Raw genomic sequence first — 12895 nt, 5'->3', positions numbered from 1 at the left:
AAACAACTACTAGATTAAGGAATGCAAGTTGCAATAGAGAGTGTCTGTGCCAATCTAGTGAAATAGAAATTCTGAGTAAAATCTAGAACACCTATATCCCGCCTTTTTTGCTTTTGGTAATCTCGTGGTCCAATTTGAGGGTTAGCATTTTCAGGTTTTTATCTAGCATTATTTTGAATTATTAACAATAATAGTGATGGGGAAAATGGGAAGAAGTAGTTCAACAAGAAGCCAAGAGAAAAAAAAATGTACCTAACCGAACTGGTTAAAACACTAGGTTTCACTGATGAATACCATGATATTTATGACCCTGCTATCCATGGTGAAAAGTGTATCATTGTCTAGTAAGGCGGCAGATCCATGCAGGGCAAAATTTATTATTTTCAACCTAATGTTATAACAAAGAACATATAAAATTGCATCGTGGGATGTTGGATTGGGAAGCATGTTGTTACCTAAAGTATTCCCTTGCCCTAATTTTGTCATGGTTTGTGCCAAAAATTATGATGAAGATAAAAAAAACAATTGTCAATAAAAATACAAAAGAGGAAATGATATCCATAAACGCGGAATAATTTGCTCATTTGTTGAACCTAGGATTTGAAGCCCAAAACTCAAACGTCCAAATTGACCTTGAAAAGCTGGCATGGAATTATGAGGGTCTTGATCCAAGTCGCAGAGATTCATTTATCAAAGGTCTAATAAAGAGTGGCACTAGTATTGTGTTGGATCAGAATCATAAGTCTCCTTATGATTCTAAGATTTTTGTTCCATGGGTTGGGGATACTATTTCCTTGCTGTCGTTTTGCATGGGAGTGGAAAATGATATGGAAGTGGGTGCAAGCCTTCATGAAATGATTAATAATATCCATTGTGTAGGTCAGCCAGTAAGATATAATTTTATTGAGCACATTGTAAAATCCATGCAAAAACAATTACTAATGATCAAAAAAGGTTTATGTAAGACATTTAGGTTCTCATCCTACTTGTGCTATCTCCTTCTATCCAAGTATCGTGTAATATTCGAGACCAACAAGCTTCAAATTGTGAGCTATAAGATTGATGAGAAGACTGGGAAGAGAGCAGAGTGTCCAATATATGATTGGACACCAAAGATAAGGATGCATGATAAAAGAAAGAACTACAACCATTTTGTAGACTTCTTTTTGGCATCAATGTATAATAAAATTACAAGCACTCCAATGCCTAGGTTGCCTATGTCTTGTAGAGATTACATTCAACTCGGAAGTCAAATAGAATTGGCTGATTGGTTCTTCATGGAAGAATTCATTGTGTTAAGGTTTTACGGATCAGCAATAAAACAATATAGACTTCCAATACATGTGACAGAGAGGGTATTTGCATTAGAGTATGTACGACAATTAGAGAGCATAGATAGGCACTTCCATGGTTAGCAAAAGAAGAGCATATTTCCTTCCTTACCTTTCTCATGTGGAGGGTTCAGATTTGAGAGAAAAGAATTCAATGTGGCACATGATTTTTTGATAGTTTTTAACTTTGGTGATGAGGATCTCGGGCAGTATGATCCAATCGGTGTAGTTCAAAGTGGGCTTAGGAAAAATGGGAACTCTTCAGCATTATGTCAACATGAAAGTAAACCATTGCTAGAAAATCTTAGAAACATGGACTCCTGGGGTGAGGTTAAAAAAGAGATGGAGAAAATTGCACCTGAAAATAACATTTCAACAGAAGAAATTTCATCACAAATTATGGCCTTGCACACAGAGAGGACAAAAAAGGAGGGCCAAGGAATCCAGAATAGGAGGTCCTACAATTTCTACCTAAAATCTGCTAATCCATCTAAGAAAACTATTCCCAAATCAATTCTGCATGAATGTAAAGAGAATTATTGGACTCAAACTAAAATAAATGATTTTTGGACTATGAGGAGAAATCTCGGTGAACCAAAGACAAGTGTAGAATTTGAGACCATCGATGAGGATGGAGAGTTTAGCAAATTGTGGAATATGGAGCATCCCACAACAACACATGATAGGACTAAAGATGATGATCACTATGAGGTTGAGCCCACTCAAACATCTACTACAATCCCTAAAATATTAGGTGCAGTCCATGAGGCAATGAAAGACAAATATAGAAAAGGGGCAAGCATTGTGGAAAAATGGGGTTTTGAAGGTGGTGGTCTAGGTCCCAGAGGAGAGGGAATTTGGTATCCACTTCAAGTACAACTTCCATCAGGGTCAAAATCAAAAGGTCTTGTTAAACTAGTCATTGGACTTGATTCTTTAGATTCATCACTGATAGGTACTACTCATTACCCTCAGGGTCCACCTACATTTGTTTCATGTTAAAATCTAGAACCACCACCATGTCAAGGTATTCCCATTGGTGGTGAATCAAGTGCCACTACCACTGGTGGGGAATCTGAGGATAGCATTCCTATTATTATTCAGTCAAGTGCCATTGTGATTGGCGGGGTTTGCATGGGTACTACTACTGATACTAGTTGTCTTGGTGTTGGACAAGGGCAACAACAAAAAGTCTCTCGCAAGAGGCCACTAGTGGTAGATACTCAATCTCATACTATTGAGAATCCTATATCAAGTGCCAATGACACTACAAATCAATCATTTGTAGCTATAGATCATAGACCTCAAAAGATTATGGAAACTACACATGAAAGTGTCAATGGGAGTGGGACAGGATCAGGAACTGTTGTTGGTAATCCTAGTCAAGAATTAGCTAAAACCACAGGAATAAGTGGAATTGGAGCCTATGGTATTCCTATGTCACCTTTCAAACATTCAATTGCTTCAGCAAGCCCAAATTTTCAATTTTGTGCTTACTATGAAAAATATGAACACACAACAAAAGAAAATAAAGAAAAAAAGAAAGCATTTCATGGGGTTTCCCTGACTGAAGTTGTAAATGAACAACCTACAAGGAACAGGTTATTTCCAACATATGACCCACAGAAAGATATGATGGAGTTCATGGTTGTTATGCCCTCGGTCCCAACTAAAGATAAAATTCCACCACATAGTCAGATAGATCCCTCTGAATTTCAAGTTAGCACCCTCCAGATGGATTATTATAAAGTACATAATGTGGACAAAATTAGTGTGTCAAAAAGGACTAACGAAGTGGTCTACACTTCAATGCTAAAGGTGGAGAGAGAAAAAAATAAACTGGAGAAACAAATAGAAAAGTTACAGGAAGACCTGGAAAACAAAAAATCAAGGAGGAAAGCAGCAGATAGCAAGTGCAATGATTTACAGAAAAGGATAAAAAATTCAAGCTGTGAAGATGGATGCAAAATTGAAGGACCTGACAGAAAAACTGGCTAAAAGAAGTAAAAAATTTGATGAGGAAAGAGCGAGTTTTCAAAAATTATACAAAAGCTATGAGTTTGCTACTACCAAAATGAGAAAATTAAAGGACCTATTGGATCATGGGAAGGAAAAAGAAAAACATTTGCAAGAGGAAGTAGAGGAAGAAAGAAAAAAATGTGCACAAATGAAAGAAGACTTGCACAATGCAGATGATAAAATAAAAACTTTGGAGGATAGATTGAAAGATAATATGAAAAATACAATGAAGTATATACAAGAAAACATTTGGAGGAAAATAATGCAAAGGAGTGACAAGTTGTCTGAATGGTTTCAATTGACTGAAAGTTTGAGACTAATTTATATGAAAATCGAAGGGCACTATGAGAAGAGCACACATGTTTATTCAAAAGAGGATATGGCAAAAATGATTCTGAAAGTAGTCTACAGTTCCAGTGACAGCTACTTGGCATCCAAGGGAATTAAGAGCCACATTGATGCCATAGTTAAGACATCATCTATAATTCAAAACTGCCAGAAGCTAAGGGAAACATCAGAAGTTATGGAAAATTGTGGAAAAAAGATCTTGAAGCTGCAAGAAAAGAAAAATAATTTGATTAAACTTGGTTTGCCTAAGACCGTTGACCCATCAAATAAATTCATTGGAGAAGAAGCTTACAAAAAGCATGGAGATAAAAATGAAGTCTGATTTAGACTTGCTTCCAAAGGACACAACTCCCCAAAGCTTTATGGAATTCATCCAACCATTTACAACTCTAAATTCCGTATTGGATGAAATAGTGATGTCAAGTAAATCTTCTAAATATGAAATGTTGACGAAGTTGGAGTTGACTTTCCATAGTTTATAGAATATTGACCTTCCATCAGACAAAGAGTCGATCACCCTACAAAAACTGGCACAAAAATCTTAAGACTCATAGTATGTATCGCACAATTTTCTTCTTTTACTCTTAATTTCAAGGTTTTATGTTTTTTCTATTTTCTATTTTGCTAATCCAGCCCATGAATCTATTTTATGAAGAGGAAAAAATCAGCACTCACTATTGCTATTTTGCTAACCTAGCCTATGAATCTATTTTATGAATAGGAAAAAATCAGCACTCGCTATTGCTATTTTGCTAATTCAGCCTATGAATCTATGATGCACAGTGCAAAACTTCAGCCAGTAAATTTGTATTCTCAAATTCTCCCTTGCTTTAACATTAATGCATTTCTCTATTTAAGATTAGTAGGTTTTAGGCACTGCTATTATCTATGTTTAATTTGTCATGGCATGGATTAATATTTGATTTTGAACTCTGTTTTTTGAACAGGAGACATCAAACATGTAGCAGATGTTAAATTGCTAATACGGCCTGTGATGGCCATATAAATCTGTGTTGAGTTTATGATTTTGATGTTTAGCCTTCACATGTTGCAAACTTGCAATTCAACCTGAAGCTATTGTTGCTCCCTAGTTTTATATAAAAGGGAATTCAAGGTCATTTGCAAAGGGTTCTGAAACTTTGTATTCACTTTTGCATGGACATTAGAGAATCACATAGGATCTGTTGTTGCTCTCTTGTCTCCATAAAAGGGGATTCAAGGTCATTTTCAAAGGGTTCTGAAACTTTGTATTCACTTTTGCAATTCGCATGGAGAATCACATAGATTGGTGTATTACTATTGAATGAATTGTATCATATGGCTACATTTTAAAAGAATTAATGAAAATCTAAGTTCTCGACATGTGTATTACTATTAGATGAATTCTATCATATGGTTCTCAAATGTATCACACTAATTTGAGACTCAAACATGTATAAATAAACAATAAACATCTTTGTATCAATAAACACATTATGGTTTTTTTTTTTATTGTATTATTTTAAATCTGGAAATAGAAAGTTGAAATATACAATTACAAATCAATATTAAATTCTAATTGCAAAAAGTAATATTCTTTTGTAATATGAATGATGAGATACAGTAATAAGATTAATAAATACCAATCTCTTACAGTTGCCATTCATCCTCATCAAATTCAGAGCTTTCTTGATTCTTGTCTATGGTTTGAGTTTCTTCACTCTGAGTCTGCATACCTTCACTGAACTGCATCTCAATGCTACCAGTAGGTCCACTTCTAGTACATGGGGCAATAGTCCCACTGGCACTTTGGTTTGAAGTGTTTCCCAAACCTCTTCTTTCACATTTGGACCTCCAAATTTGCAGTGCCCTATCGTAAGGAGAAGTGTGGACATCATACCTAGATGTATAGAGCCTCAATGAATTTTCCAAATTTTTGTCTAGTTTGTTTTTTAGCTTTGATTTTAGGAACCCCATGTTATCACTATTTAGAAAATTGGGTATTCTTGTCCCATAGTCGGCTAAAATTCTGCAAAAATGTGCTTGCAATGGCCTTGTTGCCTCTATGTTTTTTGGTCAAAAGAGGGTTTAAGATTTTTGAAAAGATTTAACCCTTCATATGTTTGAAAATCCTCGCATTCTATTCCTGCATTACTTTTTCCACTTAAGGAAGGATTGATTTATCATGAAAAGTGTCCCCCCCATAGGTTTTCCCTAGGCGGTCTTTTTAAAGTTTTCAAATATTACCCTTTGCCTATGTATTGTTTTAATTTTGTTGGGCTTCTTAACTATCGTGCAAGTTAAAGCTCATCATGCGGTGTGCCTTGGTTTGCCAAGAGAAGATGCCCATGGTTTATGTCTTTGTGAAGTGGTGAAAAGAGTAAGTGGGCCCGACCAGAGGATTGCTCATCAGGTTAAAAGACTGCATCTCATATTTGATCCAATGGTTGGCGTTGCTTCACTAGCCCAAGATGCATGTGATTTACCTTTCACAAAATAGAAAAAGACTTTGCAGGTCCCAGAGGCAAGCGGTTCCATTGGATAAAGGACGATAAGTTTAGAAGAGATCAACGGCTAGCATTGATTTGCTAGTCAAAAGATGCATGTGTTTTACCTTTTGCGAAGTAGCAAAAAGGTGGAGGGACTGGGCAAGGTGACCACAGCAAGGGTAATAGATGAGTGGGTTTTTAAGATCTAATGGTGGTCGTTGCTTCACAAAAAGAAGTTGCCTGAGATTTAAGGTCCGCGAAGTAGCAAAAAGGTCTGTTGGCCCAAAGGACAGGCAGGTCATAGTTTTAAAGACCGATTAAGTAGGAGTTAATAGGACGGTTGTCGTGGATTCATAGCCTCAATTCAAGCAAAGGTTTAGTGTTCACGAAATAGAGAAATGACATGGCAGTACAGATGCATTGCTTTGTGGAAGGAATTGGTGACTCATAAGAGAAACATGTGGTGGCTTTAGAATGGAACCTGACAAAATTATCTAAGAAAATAGCCGGCTGCCACATGGCATTTATTCATTGGTGATGAAATAAAGGCAAGTGGTTTCTGAGTTGGGGGCTCACTTTGAAGGTTTGAGTGTGTTAAATGTTGTACATCTCAGGGTGGATCCAACAGTTCTTGTTGTTTCATACCCCGAACATGCCTGCAGTTTATGTCTTTGCGAAATGGTGAAAACCATTAGTCGTCATGGTTAAGCCCAGTTAGTTAAGAAGTCTGGTGGTCACTGTAAGAAGTAAAGATCAAGCAAGTAGATGATGATCTAATGGTTGGCATTGTTTCGTTTGGTGAAAGTGTGCAAGGTTCAGTGTTCGTGAAATAGTGAAAAGAAGGTAGGGCCCGTCACTAATGCAGAGGGATCAAAAGGAATAAAGGTAGTGCAAGTTCCAAGGATCCGACGATCATCTTTGCTTCGTGAAAGAAAATTTGTAGGGGTTTTAAACTCTACAAAATGGCAAAGCAACTAAAACAGAGAAAGACTCAGAGAACTTGTGGTTCGTTGGAGCCTATTTTTGAATTCGATTTACAAATTCAATTCTGAAGTGATGGCCGAAGCATGCAGGATTAATTTCTTAATTCAATGCCAACTTGCTGTATCAAGGTCCACATCAATTGAATATTGGTACCATTTTGACAAGTTTGTTGCAGAGGAGCTGGTGCAGAGCGAGTTTCTTCAGGAGAATAACCAGGTTTTTTTTGTGTTTCCCTTGCTAGTTGCAGTCTAAGAATCAGTGTTGCTATGTGAATTGTTTCATTAGAATTTTGTGCAAATCTCAATTGATATAATTGCATTAATGGGATGGTGCCAAGAAGGGAGTTAATAGGAAAGGTAAACTACCAAGATAGGAATATATGTGACGACTTTCTAGAACAACTAACTATGTTTACCAATGTCAAGGCAAAGAAAAAGAATGGGTGTCGAAGAACCCTCGTTTAAGAATTGGGGATGGCCTATATGACAAAGGTAATTGGTTAAGGGATCCACAAATAGGGATGTCAGGTTTAGGACTATTCAAGGTAGGTTTTGGTCTGAGACATTCCCTTGCCCCTTTAAATAGTATATGGGAATTGGATGTGGGGAAGCTTATAGTCCCTGGGGTCTTCATGGATGTAGATTTCTTGACTCTGATTGCACAAAATTATGACCCTATAGCTAGATGTATCAGGAATGTGAAGGGATAAATCCTTATTGAAATTAATGATGATGAATTTAGAAGAGTGTTTAAGCTCAGTGAGGCTTCAAATTTGTTAGAGCCTATTGGTTTTGAATCACTAGCTCAGGTTTATATTGCACAAAGGGATCACCTTAGGAGTGGCCCACTGAAAGAGTTTTTTGTTAAGATAGGAGGGCTGACTATTGTAGGCCCCAGCACCATGGAACCTTTCTCCCTGAATTTGCTTACTTTAAGAGCTAAGTGCATGTATTGGGCACTTTGTCATAATTTTGGAGAAGATGTTGAGAAAAACATGCCAACCCATTATATGTTGATGATTGCATAGATTCTAAACCCCTCTCTGGCAATAACATTGACTATGCACCTTACCTCACTAATGCAATTCATGCAGGGCTAGCAGGGATAAAAAATGGTAAGGTGGACAGACCATTTGGATGGTATTCTCTTCTAATGCACATGTTTTTGTTCAAGGGTGTTGATTATTTTGCAAAAGAAATGGATTTGGTCAAGGTGAAAGATAAGGAAGAGATGCATGTTCAACTTTGGAGTATTGTTTTGTCCTAGGACAGAGAGGATGCTAGCTATTTAAAGTTTGACAGATGCTTTGCATCTAATATTAGGATTCTTTTGTGTACAAAAAACCCTAGGATCCCTAAGGATCTCTTAGAATTCCTCAGACCCAAAGAGTTTGCTGAGGGTATTAAGATTGTTCATAATTGGGGAGATATGTATTTGTACCCTATTTCTACAGTTTTCAAAGTATATGGTTTTAGGGGCACTCCATATTTATTTCCCTATCAAGTCCCACTGAAGACAGGAATTGCAGAAGTTTTAAGGCAGATTGGAGGTGTACAAGAGGCAGAGTTGACAAATAGGGGTAAAGGGACTATTTTCCCAACTATTACCATGGCCCATCATTTTGTGATCACCAAAGGTGGCTGGAAGTATCTTGAAGAATTATTTAAACCATATAGATTGTCAATTGTAGTTTCAAGATTTGCAAACCCTAAAGACTTTTTGAACGACATGTTTAGAAAAAGAGCAGTTTGTAAAGGTAGGCCTCACCAATTTCAATTCCCTGAAGATTTAATTACGAATGAATTTAATTTGGATGAGCAAGAATTGAGGAAAGAGAAGTGGGTTGCATATAAAAGGGCTCTTGACTTCATTCATCTGTTTGATAGCAGTTATGATCCTCTTTCTAGTTTCATTCCCTTTCAGTAAAAAATAAAATTCTTAATTCTTTATTTTGAAGACCTCATGCAAACTTTGAAAGAAAAGAGGGAGGCTATAATGAGAGATGACCTTGACAAGGTTATGTTGGTTCTTTCTAAGCCTGCTTTTGCTAAGGCTATCCCACCGGGTGATTATGTCATGCACAAAAAATAAAAATACAGTGTGATGATGCCAATGACTGGTGAGCCTTCTACTTCAAGAGGGAAAAGAGCAATTGAAGATGTCATTGACATCCAAGACTCCCCTAAAAGGCAAAGAGTGGGGAAGGAAGTGTAGACAAATGAGCCTCAGTATTCTCCATCTCAGTCCCCTATCCACATAGGAGATGAGCAGGCGGTGGCTGAACAATTGTTACAGTTAGGGAGTCTCAGGGAGATTGCCTACACATATGAGGAGACACAAGAAGGGATGTCAGAAGAGCCACCTAGTGCTGAGATGAACTTGACTGAAGGTGAGCTCAAAGGTAAAGAGTTAGACCCAACTATCAAGCAAGCTAGTGAGGAGTTCCTATCTGATAGTAACTTTGTTCCAACATGGGCCTTCATGCAATTTGTATGGAAATAGAACATGGAAAAATTTAAGGCCAGAAGTGAAAAAAGGAAGAGTGAGCAACCTCATAGAGATGTAACTCAGATGGAGGAAGAGGTAAAACAAGAAATGATTGAAGAATTCAAGACCATTACTCCTGAAAAGGGAAGAGAGATGGTATCAAAGGCTGGTGTTATGATCCTCCCTGAGTGGGATATAGCTAATGCTCTGGTACTTGAAGTAGTCGAGAAGGAAACTAAACCCATGGAAGGAGTGACCTTCAGCAAAGATAATGATGGTTTAGTTATATGGTCATTGAAAAAGGATGAAAATAGAAGAATGAAAGATGTCTCAGATTCTAGTTTCCTAGGAGGTATGATTGTAAAAAGAGCTCAAGATATAGGGATGATGGAAGCTGCAAGCACAGTCTTAGAAACTGCAAAGTTTAGTGTAGCAATGATAGAAAAGGAGGCAAAAGAAAAGGCTAATCTCCAGTTGAAATTGGAAACAATCTTGAAGGCTTATAATGAAGCCAAAGAAGGAATAGCCAACCAAGATAGCATTATTGCTAGGCTTCAAAGTCAGTTGGTAGGTCAACACCATCAAGGTGAATCCTCTACTCTTCTGATAGCTTCTTCTCCAGCAAGACCTCCACCTACAAGTCCTATCATAGAATATCCTCCTTCTAGACTATTCCTTCTGGTTTCCAACCAACTAAAACTGTTCAACATCAGTTGGAAAAGTTGAAACAGGCTCAAGCCCTATTTGCAAGCAAATATGAGGAAAAGGTAAAAGCTACAATTTTGAAGTTTGTTGATTCAGTTAGGGCCTCTGTCCTTCATATTTCTATGAAGAGGATTCTGAATATTTTGACTAAATTAAGAGAAGATGAGACCACTTTGGAACCAATTTTGAGTAAATGGATGCCTAGGGGAAAAGAGTTAGAGCTTATGTGTTCATCCCATGCAGATGCAGAGGCAAATGACAATCTTAGATCCACCTGTGAATTCATAAAAGAAATGAATATACTCTTAGAAGAAAGGGCGGGTGTGAAAAGAAAAGCTCAATTGTATAGGAAAGAATATTCTAATCACAAATATGAGTTGTTTCTTGAGGGTTATGTTGGTCCTACTCAATTAAAAGAGGAGAAGGCATGGTTGGAAGAGTTGAACCACAAATTATCCCAAAGGGTCAATGAAATCATTAACACTGATGACACGTCCTTATTTGTGAAAACAATTGATGAGATTGAAAAGGTAAAATCCCATTATGGTTTCATAGAAACAGAAGTTGGGCAGTTAAGGGTCACTTGGAAAAGGCTAGAAGGGATGAAGAAAAGGATTGTTATCTTCTCTTGGTCGAGTGATGACGTGTTCTAGGAGTGGAGGGACAATTATGCTAGACAAAGAGAATATATTCTAGAATAGTTAGAAGATGTTGTAGTCGAACAACAAACTGAAGAGACCGATGATACTGAAAATGAATTGTAACTGTTTCTTGGAGAGTATTGCGGTCTGTAACAAAATTTTCTTAAAAATTGTCCAAATCTTGTAAGCATCCATGATATTATAAATGGATACCGGGACTAGTAAAAAAGGGATCACAAGAATTTTGTAAAGAAGCTCTGGAAAAATATATTTAGGGCTTTTTCCTAGTTTTAAGCGGATTACTCTGAGTTATGTAATATTTTCAAGAATAAATATGAATATATAGATCAAAGTTCCAGGCCTAAAATTTCTTTGTCTTCTGGTATGCATTCTTTATCTTGTTGGTCTCATTTGGATAATCTAGGGTTGTTTGAATGAGCATGGATTGTAAGGCAATCTTATAGATGTTATTTCTGGCTTTTCTCTTTAGGAGAGGGATTAAATGTGCATGAAATACTTTTGTCAGCAAATCTATTATTTGTTGATATGAATCTGATGAATTGTTTTAGTTAAATGGGAGAGGACCTATGTATATGTTAGGCATGTGTGGGGTTCATAAAAGCCGAGATGATGAGATGTATGAGAATGTTCAGTTTTGAAAATTATTGCTTGATTTAGGTGACTTTGTGGCCTGGATAATGCACTGGTATCAGATTGTAGGATTTCTTTCCATCTTTTCTTGAAGATCAATATTGAAAATGAATATAAGCTTTTCTTTTAGTGTTTCAATTTCATTGAGGTGATGAAATCCATAGGTTTTTAGTGCTGATTTACTGTGAATCTCAATTTTAAAGTGTGAAAATATTCATAGAAGGTACACCCACCTGAACTCTGGATAAGTTCAAAGTGTAGAAGGTCTCAAAACCTTGTTATATGTTACTCTTGAGTTCTATTTCCTTGATATTTTCATATGTAGACAGAGTTATTTTATTTCTTACAGGAAGGATAGAAGGGAAATCAAAATTTGAGACTAACACCCCAAAGCACTGAAAACTCTCTCATCTTCCACCAAACCCAATATCATGGTAAGACATAAATTAACAAGCTTCACATATTCTGGGATTGAATCACGCAACATTTGGTTCTCAGCTATAGCTTTCCAAAGCCTTGTTATTGATCCCTCTTCATGGGGGTTCTCTAGTTTGGCATATTGTTCTCTCATAGTGTATGCAAAATGAGATGATTGCTCTCAAAGATGAGTTTTGTCTAATATTCCATTTATAGTTACTCCATTCAATTCTCTAGATGTTCAAAATTGTTTTATCAAAATCAATAGCTTACTTTGAAAATCAGATGCAATGTTGAGGCTCCAATAATGAGGAAACACAATAGACATGGCTTTGAGAAGGTTGTCAAGAGGGAATCTACTTCTAGTTTGTGAGGAAAGATTGTATGCAATTTTCTTCACAGAAGTAGTTACAATCTCAACAATCTTGTCGAAATCTTCCCTTGTAACTCATGATAGTTGCTTCCTCGGGTGCTTTCTTGGTTCCTCGAGGTTGACCGTGGCATAGAAGTGCATTGGTATCTCAACTCCCCGTACATTGGTACATACCTCCCTGTCTACACCAATTTGTAAAAAGTTATCAGGATTGTTCAAATTTGTGAGTGTCCGCCACTTAACATATTTTTCATCAGATAGTGTTGGTTTATTTCAATAGAGATTGTCTAGGGTCATGCATGTCATCTTATGTAGCATAGCATATTCTGCAATATATAGAGCTCTTTTTTGGGAAGCCTTCATAATATTCCTCATTTCCTCTAGCATGGGCAAAAGAGCTACTAAAGTTAAGAGTGTCTCTAAATTACTTAACCTGCGAAGAAGTTCAGGAAATTTTGGTTGATCTGATTT

The sequence above is a fragment of the Cryptomeria japonica genome, chromosome 6, assembly GCF_030272615.1.
Source record: "Cryptomeria japonica chromosome 6, Sugi_1.0, whole genome shotgun sequence".
NCBI lineage: Eukaryota > Viridiplantae > Streptophyta > Pinopsida > Cupressales > Cupressaceae > Cryptomeria > Cryptomeria japonica.
This window is presented reverse-complemented; position numbering follows the sequence as displayed.